This window comes from Triticum dicoccoides, chromosome 7A (genome assembly GCF_002162155.2).
Source record: "Triticum dicoccoides isolate Atlit2015 ecotype Zavitan chromosome 7A, WEW_v2.0, whole genome shotgun sequence".
Lineage (NCBI taxonomy): Eukaryota > Viridiplantae > Streptophyta > Magnoliopsida > Poales > Poaceae > Triticum > Triticum dicoccoides.
This window is the reverse complement of record NC_041392.1, coordinates 709,515,662-709,528,297: the sequence shown is the minus strand read 5'-3', so window position 1 is coordinate 709,528,297 and position 12,636 is coordinate 709,515,662. Positions and strand designations below refer to the sequence as shown.

The following is a 12,636-nucleotide window of genomic DNA, read 5'->3' as shown; positions in this document are numbered from 1 at the left end:
AGCGGCAAGACATGACGAAGACTGGAGCGTCATGGACTGCATCAAGTTGAGTCGGGTGAACCGGCAGGTCGTTCGGTTTGTTGGGTCCTAGCCGATAGAATGGTTGGTAAGTAGTTTGTGCATGCATGTAGTTGGAGTGGTCACAAGTGGTGGCCGAGCCGTATGGATCATGGAGAGAGTTTATGAATTAGTTAGTGCATGGGTTAGTGGGTTAGCAGCCGAGTGTGGCGGCTGGCCCGTGCATGCGTGGGTTTGTGCTGTTAGTGGCCAGGCATGGGAGCCGGGGTAGTGCGTGCGCGAGGTGGCGCCAACAATTGGCATCAGAGCCTTGTTGATTCGTGACGGCGACGACGGTGCTGCCGGCTATGGTGGCCGGCTTGGCTGCGGCGGCGACGACATGGTGGATTCCATGCGAGATGGAGGCCGGCGGTGCAAGGAGGAGGCCGTTGGTGGCGCGACGCTGCTGGTGGCTTCAACGACGCGAGGCCATTATGAGGAGAAGACGGTGTGGCGATCGGTGCCGTGAAGGCGTCGCCCACATCAAGAGATTGCAGCTGCATGTGGCTGGAGGTCGTGGTAGTCGGTGCCGCGATGGCGTCGTCCATGGCAAGACGGCGTGATGATCGGCGTTGCGAAGGTGTCGTCCACGTCATGAGGTGGCCGCTGCGTGCGGAAGGCGATGTTGTGATGGTCGCTGCGACGGCGTCGACCACAACAAGATGGTGCATGGTGGTGTCCGGCGCTGCGACGGCGTCAACCACGACAAGATAGTGCACGGGGTGGTCCGGCGCTACGATGGCGTCGTCCTCGGAAAGGAGAAATTGCTACATGCTGCAAGTGGAGGCGGGTGATCCGCATTAGAGATTGGAGAATCAAGATTACGGGAAAAAATGTTAGGTTTAATTTTGATTTATGTATGCGTGTATTTAGTTTTACTATGTGCATGTAGTTTAGACGGTAGTAGGGTGATGTAGGCCGGTGAAGCTTTGATTCTGCACGAAGGAGGCGAGATGCCAGGCGGCCGTGTGATGCGGCGAGCATGGCGAGATGCTCATGATGATGTGAGGTACCGCAAGGTAACGAGAAGCGGCAAGACGTGACGAAGACTGGAGCGTGATGGACTGCATCAAGTTGAGTCGGGTGAACCGGCAGGTCATTCGGTTTGTTGGGTCCTAGGCTCCTAGCCGATAGAATGGTTGGTAAGTAGTTTGTGCATGCATGTTAGTTGGAGTGGTCACAGGTGGTGGCCGAGCCGTATGGATCATGGAGAGAGTTTAGGAATTAGTTAGCGCATGGGTTAGTGGGTTAGCAGCCGAGTGTGGCGGCTGGCCCGTGCATGCGTGGATTTGTGCTGTTAGTGGCCAGGCATGGGCAGCCGGGGTAGTGCGTGTGTGAGGTCATTCTCCTGTGTGTATATATATGTTGCTTTGAGTGAATCAGATGAGTAAAGGCCGTGTGGGCTAAAAAAATACACAATGTAGTCTCTTGTTCCACCAAGGAGGAGAGCCTCTCGGCAAAGCACCAGTTCGTCTTCTCCATGGTTGCGTGTGTGTGTGTGTTCTTGTGTTCTTGTGAGAAGAAGATAGAGAGAAACGATCAGAGAAAGAGAGAGAGAGAGAGCTGTGAGAGGCAGCACCAAGGTAGAAGAAGAGCGGCGCTGCGCGAGGCGGCGCCAACAATCAGCGCACGTCTCCGCTGCACCTCCATGAGATCACAATTTCTCACGTGCAGGGCATCTGTCTGCCATGGATCGATGATATCATGACTGGAACGAAAGTTTCTTCAGCAATGGATTTGAACTGAATCCATTACAGAGATCATGGAGAAAGGTATTGATGTCTTTTGTAATTGAAGAGAAATCTTGGGAGGAGAGAGACAACCGGAGGAGAAACAGAAGGCGGTGTCAAAGGAGATGAGGAGAGTCCTGTTGCAGCAGGCCGGCGTCGATCACAGAAAGAGGCGACTTTTCCAAGAACGTGGGTAGCGAGGGAGATGATGGAGAAAGAAGGCAAGAGGCCGTGCTGACCTGTGGCATCGTTGACGCCGGTAAGAAGACTGATTAGAGCGAGGGGATGGGTTGACGACGGCAGCAGACGGAGGAGATGGCCAATACAGATCATCCATGGCGGAGAGATGCCCTGCAAGTGAGATTCTACGTGAGGTGGAGAGGAGGCGTGCGCGAGATGCATAGAGGAGGCGTGCGCTTGGGATTAGCAGAGATAATTCCATGAGATGTACTGCTCCTATTTTTCATGAACGTGGGATTTTCTAGGATGGATATTCTTGCGCAAGATCTAAACCCCGTAATAACTGGGTCCATCAGATGACGGCTTCTAATTTCTAATTAACATGAGATTTTTTAAGAAGATCTAGACCGTAATAACTTGATCCCATCAGATGAACGGTTCCTAATTTCTAATTAACGTGATAATTACTTGGGAGTCTGTAATTAGTATAGGTATAGAAGATAGATAGATAGATAGATAGATAGATAGATAGATAGATAGATTAAAGATGACTGGTCAGTGTTTCAGTTTTTAGTTTTCAGTTTCAATCATCTTCATTGTAGGTTTCTTTCAGTTTTTCAGAGTTTTCTTTAGTTTAGATATTTATTTCTCAGTTTGTTTTGGTGGTAGGCATTTTTTTAGTGTCATTCCTCAGTCTACCAGGTTTCTTCAATATATATGTCCTTAAGTTTTCTCCGGTTATTGATTTATGTATTTCATGATTAGGTTCAGTGACATTTTCAGTCTTATTCAGGTTCAGTCATTTGTAGCTTTCTCCTCTCTTTTTTGTGAGTAATCTGTAGCTTTCTCCTGGTACTCATTTCTTCAGTGGTAGGTTAGTTTGCTAGTTTAGCATTCATTCAGTTTTTAGACTATCTATATTTTCTCATTTCACTTCTTTAGCCTTCATATTTATTTCCTCACTTCCTTTTTTCCAGATGGTCGTATAGCATTCAGCAAGGATGGCTGGGAGGAATTCACGGAGGAGAACGAACTAAAATAGGTTGGCCGAGTGGTGCTAATCACTGTTAGGAATAGTGCATTGGACAATCTAGAAATGATGGTTGTCGTCAACCTGATTTAAGATTACCATAAGTGTTAATGCTCTAGTTTTTGTCGTTGTTATCTATGTCTTACTGATGTCATCTATCTATGTCGCTCCGCGGGATGGACGAACTATGTGTCTTCTCTCTTTTATAGGTATCTTTTGTTTGGTTATGTATGGCACTGTCAAGAACAATTTAATATGGGGCATGAAAACCTTTCAAATGCTAGTCTATTTGGTTAGTGTTCAGCTTTAACATGGAGGCTTTGCGTTTAGTCTTTATCAGTATTTTGGATCGACCATTTTTTCAATGCTGGGAGTAACTTTTCAATTATTTGAAATTCAGTATTCAGTATACTGTCAAATTCAGTTATGTCGGTAAGATCCAACTCCTCAGATCATTGTGTTTGATGGAAGTTTTTTTTTTGACCGGTTTTCAGTGTTTTGCATTTTTTCATTATTGTTCGGAGTTGTTTGGTGTGGGTCTTCAGTAAGAAGTTTTAAAGAAGTAACCACATTTCTGCCACTAGCATTCATCATCTTTCTTTTTTTTCTTAAAAGAAATGGGATTATCTCCTGTCACTAGTACTCCCTCCGTTCCTTAATGTAGTGCATATAGATTTTTTGAAAACTCAAACTTTGACCAAGTTTATGAAGAAAACTATTTATGTCCACAATACCAAATATATGAATTATGAAACTACGTCTTATGATAATTCTAATGATATATGTTTGACATTCTAGATGTAAATATTTTTCTCCACAAACTTGATCAAAGTTTGTGAGATTTGACTTTTCCATCGGTATTGTTTTACTTCTTTGGTTGTATCCTTATTTAGCCATTCTTTTGACTTTGGTCCTGTTCATCTGTCAGTCTAGTGTCTGAAGTCGTAGGTGTCAAATTCAATTAACAATTTTGTGTTCAGTGTTAGGTGCCGTTTTCAGTTTTGTCAGTTTTCAGTTCTGTCAGCTAACGGCATTCTCCGTTAGGTCTGCTTCGGTTATCCCCTTTCTTTCGGCGGAAAGGAACGCATAGAGTGGTGCAAAATGAGGCGGCCATTCTATAGGAGCAGCGAGGTGGGAACTCGGATGTGGGCGGCGGCGGCGCAGCTCCACATATTCAGTAAAGTCATCCCCCCTCTTCTTGTGATCTTGATTTGATTCATATCCGACTCTTCTAATTCAATCAGAGTTATGTACCAACTTTGCAATGTGACTAAGAAAACCGCAGACCTCATGGGTTAGCATTTAAGAAGATAAGTTGCAAAGTGATTGGTCTTTTTCCGATCAAAAAGAAAACCATGGTGGTTGAGACCCTGTGGCCTTGTCGGTCGACCCGCCACATATCGTAGAGTACCCTCACCTCCGTGACTTTGGTCTTGAGCACGATGCCGACGGCCACACAGTGTTTGTTATCCTCCGTATGATCGTCCAGGTAGAAGCGGACGCACCAGTCGTAGCCGCCGACGAAGGTAGCAGACTCAATGGACTTACCGATGCAGAAGCCCTGTTCAGGTTGTACCCATCAATCTTGAAGATGTGCGTCCTGTGCGCAGTCTCCAGGGCGCAGGTCGAGGCCATCCTCGTTAGTAAGCTCTTAGACGCAGCCATCGTGGCCTCTAGGTGGGGTAGAAACTAAGCGCGGCGGGGACGGGGGCGGTGATGGGTGCCATCGGGAAGGGGAACGAGCGACGGGGCGAGTCAGAAGGCAAAAGTAGCACGGTGGGTGGTGGGAACAATCGACGACAAGTTGGCGAAAAGAATTTTGCAATGACTGCCGCGCGAGAAGGGACGAAGATATATGGTGAAATTGTTCGGCCCAACTTTTCCATGACGGATTCCAATTCCAGCTTACCAAAAAAAATTCTCGGTTTGGAAGCTAAAGTTGATGGATCTCCAATTTCTCGTGGACAAAGTTGCAAGAAAGTTATCAAAGTATGATGGCCAAAACATCACCACCAGTGGATGTACGGCTCTTGTCATGTCCGTGATCATATCCCAAGTGGTCTACCCCACCACCCCGTTGGTCATCCCACCACATACTTCACAACGCCAACAAGCTCGAGAGAGATTTCCTTTGGCCCGGTTCGGACAAGACAACGGGGGCCAAATGCAAGGGGAATTGGGAGTATGTTTGCCAGCCACTTGAGTACGGAGGTCTTGGGGTCCTCAACACAGACAAGTTTACGAGGGCTCTCCGGTTGCGATGGTCGTGGTATGAATGGAAGGATCCCACCAAGATGTGGGTGGGAATAGGAAACCCATGCAATGGGGAGGACCTCAACTTTTTCTATGCTTCCACCACCATCACCGTTAGTAATGGTGTGAGGACCCACTTTTGGGACTCTCCTTGGCTTCTTGGGCGAAAGCCTAAAGATATTGCCCCACTCATCTATGAAGCTTCCAAGAGAAAGAATTGGAAGGTGAGGGAGTCCCTAAAGCACAACGCTTGGATTCTCAAGATCACACCCCTCCCACTGCCACCACCACCACCACCACCAATGTCTCCGTTGAGCACATCATGCAATTCTTCGCTCTATGGATGGTACTAAATGAGGTTCATCTTTAGTTGTCTTTAGTTGTGGCTTCTAGTGAAAAAAATGAAGAAAAGCTATGGATGAAGAATATACGGCTCTAATGAAGAGTAACACATGGCACTTAGTACTCCACCTCGAGGTAAAAACATGATGGGCCAGAAACAAGTTTATCCCAGGTATAAAGTGTGCCTTGTTACCATAGGCTTCAAGAAACACTAATGTTTTGATTATCAGGATGCTAACCTATTATAAAAGCTTCCACCATAAGACTTGTATTAGGCACAACATTCTCCAAAGGGTGGTGTTTATGCTTGTTGTGCGGAACATGTCAATTCTCAATGTTATGCAAGACAAAGTGTATCTCAAAGAACCACTGGTATATGAAAATGGATACACATATCACTATGTTTGCAAACTTGTCAAAGCACTCTATTGCCTTAAAGAGGCCCCTCGAGCATGATACTCTTGATCAACCATCTCACACATTGGGCGGCTTAGCTTATAGAACTATCATGCTTCTTCCACGATAGCATCAGCTCCAGTGAAATCCTACATTGAGAGAAAAGTGTTATTTAAGTACACATGTCCAACTCAACAATTCATATGGAGCACATAGATTCGTACAAATGAGAAAAGTTCTTACTTCCACATGCATGTTGGAAAATATATCATCCATTGAGAAGGCACTGATTTCATTCAAATGATCATTAAGAGGTTGCTGATTAAGTGTGCCTTCTTGCATAGGAACAATGCTAGCTCCATCCCCACCATCATGTAGCTGAGTCAATGAGACGAAATCATCTGTCTGAAGGGTGTGAAGCATCAAAGTAGTTCTTTCACTGTTGACCAGATGAGTATCATTAGTTGAAGTTCTACTTGCATCAAGTGTAGAGCTACCATTCAACATCGTTCCTACTGAGCTTATGTTGCTTGCCATGTTGAATGGTGCCATTTGCTCAGTGAAGCCTCCCACTGATGTGGTGTTGCTTATGAATGGTGCCTTTTCATTTTGCAGAGGCAGCCGGCCAGATGACATTGCATATCTCTCTAGTTGGTTGCTATGTGGGAAGTTCACCTGTGATGCAACAAGAGACCTCCCGCCACCAACTGTTGTGTTTGCAAATGAACTTTGAAGATTGGAAGGGGTTTTGCCTTTGCTTATCTCCATTATCTTGACATGCATGATGTCAGCATAGGAATTACTATAATTGAATGATGGAAATTCATCTGACATTATCTCATTGGGTATGTTGTCGTATAGGCTGACGGGAGGGTCAGCAAAACCTGTGAATCTTCTCGCATCTGACGGTAGTTTCGCAACATACTTTGGCATTCTACGACCATGGAGGTATGACCCTGTGTAGAAGTTGCTTTGGATGTTCATCGGCAGAGCCAAGTGACCCGTTGAACCATACTTGTTTGTACTCCAAGAGGCAGTGTCGCCAGAGGACACACTCCATCTTCCATGTTTCGTGATTATGCATGAAATTGCCCTTGTTGTTCATGTTGTACGATGAGTTCCATCTTTCATATGCATCACTAGAGGGATTTGACTTAACTCTTTTTAAGTGCAATCTATACTTCTGAAATAAAAAGATAGACAAAATAACAAGGTATAAGATGGATGATCATCGAAAAAAATAACGTAAACATGCGAGTACAATAAGAACTGAAGATGTTGCATGGGAAAAAAACTCCTAAAAATGTGGGGCATGCATTATATGAGATAAGCCTCGCATTTTAAGGGACACACTTAATTAGAATTACACATCATGGTAGTTCCATTACTAGAGCTTTGACTGATATGTTCCCCAGAAAATAAAAGCTTTCACTTATATATGAAAAAAATGTTAGACTATGAATAATAGTAACAAAAACATAGAAATTAAGCATAAAGGTTGCAAATAAACCTGTAGATGACTCGCAATATTCTCTCTACGGAGGTGATCCACATTCATCAGCTCCAATACCTTTTTTGGAACAGCCCTACAATTATGTAATAAAAATTATAATGAAAATATCGAGCAGCCCCCAGCATTGTCGATGAATGAGGCACAAGATGTGAATTCTTACTATCAAGGCCGATCTGGTTGATAGCTTCTAGAAACTTGTTATGCAGCGCAATTTTCCATGTCATCCTGGGCTTTCTGTGGATGGCGGATATATGCGTGCCCTCATTGTTCTCGCTAGAATCATCTCCAACATTTCTCTTATTCCCCGAGTACTTACTCTTGTCAGTAGTCGCTGGTTGAACTCTCTGGACATCATTGTCATGATCGCTGATGTGGCTTATTGCTTTGGGATTTCTCCACCTTTGAACATGTTGCCATATGTTTTTGAGCTCATGGGTACGCACTGGCTTCACCATAAAGTCGGACGCGCCATGATCTATCCCCTTCATCACAACCTTCTTGTCGCAATCAACGGATATCACTGCATGCCATAGGACCAATGACTTAGATTTAGAATTCAGAAATTCACAAAAATCTATGAAGTGGACATATGTTTTGGTCAAAGTGCATATAGACAGAAAAGCATTTCAATGTTCAGTTTTATAATTCTTCTTCAATGCAAACTAAATGGGAAAAATTACACACATTCAATAGGAAGATACGAAAACAAAGGTTAAAACAATAACGGTAACACAATGACTAAGCCATATCACAACATGTTCCACACAAGGAAATCACATCATCATGTCTAACTATTGGTGAACCTGAAGATCAAGTATTATTATTGGCAGTCAGCCAAGTTTCTCTAGCATACTAGGTAACATCTATCGGCCCACGTAACGCTCTAAGCATTTTAAGTGATCACACTCATATTAGTTTGTAAACGTTAACCACCATTGTCAATAGCTTTTTATTACGGATAGCTAATTGTTTGTGCTTGCCACGGGGACATACATATTCTACATGATAATGTCCATGCTTAATGTGGTCCTACCGTCCAGTGCTCGATGATACGTTTCATAATTAACGTGATACTCTCGTCCAAAGAATGATACTCTCCATAATTAACGTGGTCCTCTCGTCCAATGCTCGGTGATAGTTTCCATAAATTAATGTCTGGACAATTGACATGCGTAATTAACTATATAGCTAATTAATTGCATGCAGCTGTGGGCGAGGTAGAGATTGGGCAAGAATTATCTTGGGTGAATTTTGTGCAATAATAGTAGAGATTCAGGAAAATAAGTATTTGTGGCTGCACTTTCAGTGAAAGTAATTTGACTACAAATTGGTGTGCTTATTCAAAGTCAACAAATATGCAGTATTGTAGGTATTACCCATGGTTAACCTACTCATGTATGTACTTAAAAGGGGCATTCCTACTTTACATGCTATTCTTGAGAGTAAATTGTCATAAGGAGTAACAACTTTAAGGATAATGAAGATGAGTAGTAATCTTAATAATATCAATACAATTCGCAAAAAAATATCAATACTCCCTCCATTCCAAAATATAGTGCGCCCGCGCTTCCCGAGGTCCAATTTTGACCATAAATTTAACCAACGAGACCAACTGCGGCGGGAGAAAAAATTATATAATTGAAAACTTCTTTCGAATACGAATTGACTGATATAATTTTTGCTCCCGCCGCAATCGATCTTGATAGTTAAATTTACGGTCAAAGTTGAAGCACGTGGATAGAGAAAGCACTATATTGTGGAATGGAGAGAGTACAACATAGGTATTTCTTAATTGTAGTATTCCTGCAACCCTAGCAAACAGGTGTGGCGCAATCGTATACCTTGTGTGATTGTTAGAACGCGAATTTTAATATTAGCTTTGAAAACAAATAAATATAACTTGGTCATTTCATGAACTATGAATAGATTAAAGTTTTCATTCTTATTGATAGGATTGTACAATTAATTGAGATGATATAAAATTAAATTCTAGTTGTCCATAAATAAAACCATCGAACATGTGGATAGTGGGGTCTACATTACGTAGGAGTGATAGAGAGTCTCACTAAGCCAAAGTACTCATTTATAAAATTAAATTCTAGATAGACCATAAATACGCCCATCGAACGCGTGGATGTGGAATCTATTTTACATTAGAGTGACAGAGACTCTCACTAGGCCAAATTAGCCATTGAAGTGACCATGTCTCTAGCCTACTAAACACTATCAGCCCAATTATTAAAAACAACAATTGGGATCTCATATCACGTGCTATCCATGTTTGTTCTCCATCCCCACCATCCATCCGATCTGATGGATGGATGGTTAGATAGGATCTCATTGTTTTGGGCTAGAAACTGACAATGCGCCCCCTACTAGCTCATGTGTCGCTCCACCTCCGCTCTCCTACCCCAGTCGCCATCCGATCAGACGGATGGTTTGATAGGATCCCATTGGTTTGGGCTAGAAACCGACACTACGTCCCCTACTAACTAATGTGCCGCTCCACCTCCGCTCTCCTATCCCACTCGCCATCCGATCGGACGAGTGAACGGTTAGATGGGACCCCGTTGGTTCGGACTCAGTGGGGATCCCGTTCTTTAGAACTCTTCCAGGTTTGAAATAGAGTGCGGGTTTTGTGCATGTGTATGTGGTTTCATAAAATCGTCCTAAATATATAGGATCTCACCCGCTGCCCAAAGAAATTAATATCCTCTCAAGGTATCAACAAGATTGAGGAGTAAAAGTACGTTCTTAAAAACAATTGTCAGTGCTCATGGATAGAAAACTCAAAAATTGGACTTTGGATTGAGAGCAGTGAGAGTACTGATGACGGGCAGATCCATCGCGAGGCGGATGAGCTCGAGGAGCTTGAAGCCGTCCATGTCCGGCATGCGCACATCGGTAATGACCAGGTCGAACTGCTGCTTCCCCGCCATGAGCATCCTGAGCGCCGTCTTTCCATCCATCACCGTCGTTGCTGCATAGCGGCAAGCATTATTCGCAGAGAAACAAATAGATCACAAGGCCCCGATTCTAATGGACTATGGCGAAGTGGAGGGATCAAGAGACTCACGTTGGTATTTACAGCGGCGCAACAGGGCTTCAAGTACCATGAGGCAGACGCGGTCGTCGTCCACGACGAGGACGCGTAACCCTTCGGGAAACTTGTCCTCCGCCGCATCCTCCATCATCTGCCTTCGGTCCCCACCCATCGTGGCCATGTTCTCCGAACTTCTTCCCACCTGGAAAAGCAAACGCCATCAAGAAAAATACTGATTAAAAACAAATCAGCACAAACCGCACAGCCAAAACCTCTATTAGCTTCCTCGTCTAAGGACACAACTGATGTTACTGCTTTGCTCCTCGTCTAAAAACAATCCGTATTCAGAGGAGTGGTGAGAAGGGCTGGAGGAAGGGCGTCTATTTATAGGGGTAGAGGGGTCAAGGGAAGGAGTGGAAGTCTCGCGGTCCAGATTCCAGAGGTCAAAGGCGCTCTCCCCGTGCTTGTGTGCATGCGCTGCTTCTACTCCTTAATTTCTGCAGCTACGCCATTTGATCTGGCGATGTCAATGTGCGTGTCTGCTTGTGCCGCGGCCCATGGTCTCTTCCATGAGAGGTGAGGAAAACCACGGGTGGTGTTGCTGTTTTTTGCTTTTGTTCTTTTCTCACCAAATGTTTAATGTTGGACACAAATGTTAGAGTATCTCCAGCCGCGTCCCCAACAAGGCCCACCAGGTGACTTTTCGGTTGCCGACGCCAAAAAATCGGCCCAGTCGTGCCCCCAAAGGCTCAATTTTCATCGGCTCGGGCGAAATTGGCGCCGGCGGACCCAACCCGACCCCGGCGTGCTGGGGGGCGCTCGGGGACGCCGGGCGAATCGTTTTTGGCGCGAAAGAGTCGTGGGCCCTCCTTGCCAACGACTAGTCTCGCTTCTCGCTGCTTCGTCGTCCTCATCGCCTCGTTTCCCGTGGCGAATCAATGCTAAAGCTGCCGCGCCGGTCAGCCTCCGCCATTGATGCCTCACCGGCGGCGCAGTGAAAATGAGACGACGCGCGTCCCCTCGCATGCCACGCGTAACGCGGCGGCCACACGTATGCGCGGCGCCTCTGCCTATATAAAGCCGACCCCAAGCGCGCCGGTGGCACGCACAGAGTCTCCACCACCGACACCACCTTTCTCCCCCTTCCTCCCTCTCCTCTTGCCCTCTCCAGCTCAAAGAATGGCCGAACGCTTCCCAGGCGACGGCGCGGCGGCGAACGGCTTCGGCCGCCGCCACCTTCACGAGGACGAAAGTGGGATCCTTTTTGAGGCCGAGTATCTGGTCCCGCCGGACATGCGGGTACCCGGGGCGTGGAGAATTAGCGCCGGCGGGGTCCCGGTGCCACCGCCGCCGACCGGGGCGGCGCGACATGCGGGATCGCGCGAATCCGCGCCTCCCTGCCGCGGCGGCGAGGGAGGGGCCACGCTACGTCCCCGACAGCCCGCTCTGGGAGCCATACTTCCGCCACCGCCACGCCGAGCAGCTCGAGGCCACCAATAGCGTCGTTCCCTCGGCAGGCTCAACTCCGAGGGGCGGCGCCGATGGTGGGGCGTGCCCGGCCGCACGCGCAGGCCGTCCTCGAGTACATCGAGGGCGGCAACACGCCGAGGCTGGAGTACCCCTCCCCCCGTCCTTCTCTCGCCGCCGTGAGAGCTCGTGGACCCGAGGCGCATGGACCCCGGGGCGTCCTCCTCGTCGCCAGGTCGGTCGACCGGCTCTCCCTGCCTCCGCCCGTCAAGCCGGAGCCCTAGGACACGTCTGTCAGCCGGCGCACCCGCAGCTCCGGCGTCCGCATCGGCGACTCCACCCCCGCCTCTGGCCGCCTCGTCCTCGTCGCACCCAAACCGAAGCCCGGCCTCCCCGCAGAGTACGAGGAGATAGCCTGGCGCGGCATCTCCGACGAGGACGCCATGCAGTGGGCGCGGGACGACTACCTCCGCGACGAGATGGTCCGGCAGCGCCGGGCCCTGGAGGAGATAGCCGCCCGCAAACGTGGGCGCGAGGACAAGCACGGCGTCGTGATCCTCGACAGCGACGACGACGAGGACGCCCCCGGACCGTTCAACCCGCCACGTCAACCGGGGGAGGGTTG

General features: G+C 47.0%; 1 pseudogene; it reads right to left on the bottom strand.

The window, feature by feature from the left end:
- Positions 1 to 5,916: 5,916 nt before the first annotated feature.
- LOC119328921 lies at positions 5,917 to 10,716 on the bottom strand (annotated as a pseudogene).
- Between the last annotated feature and the right edge of the window lie 1,920 nt (positions 10,717 to 12,636).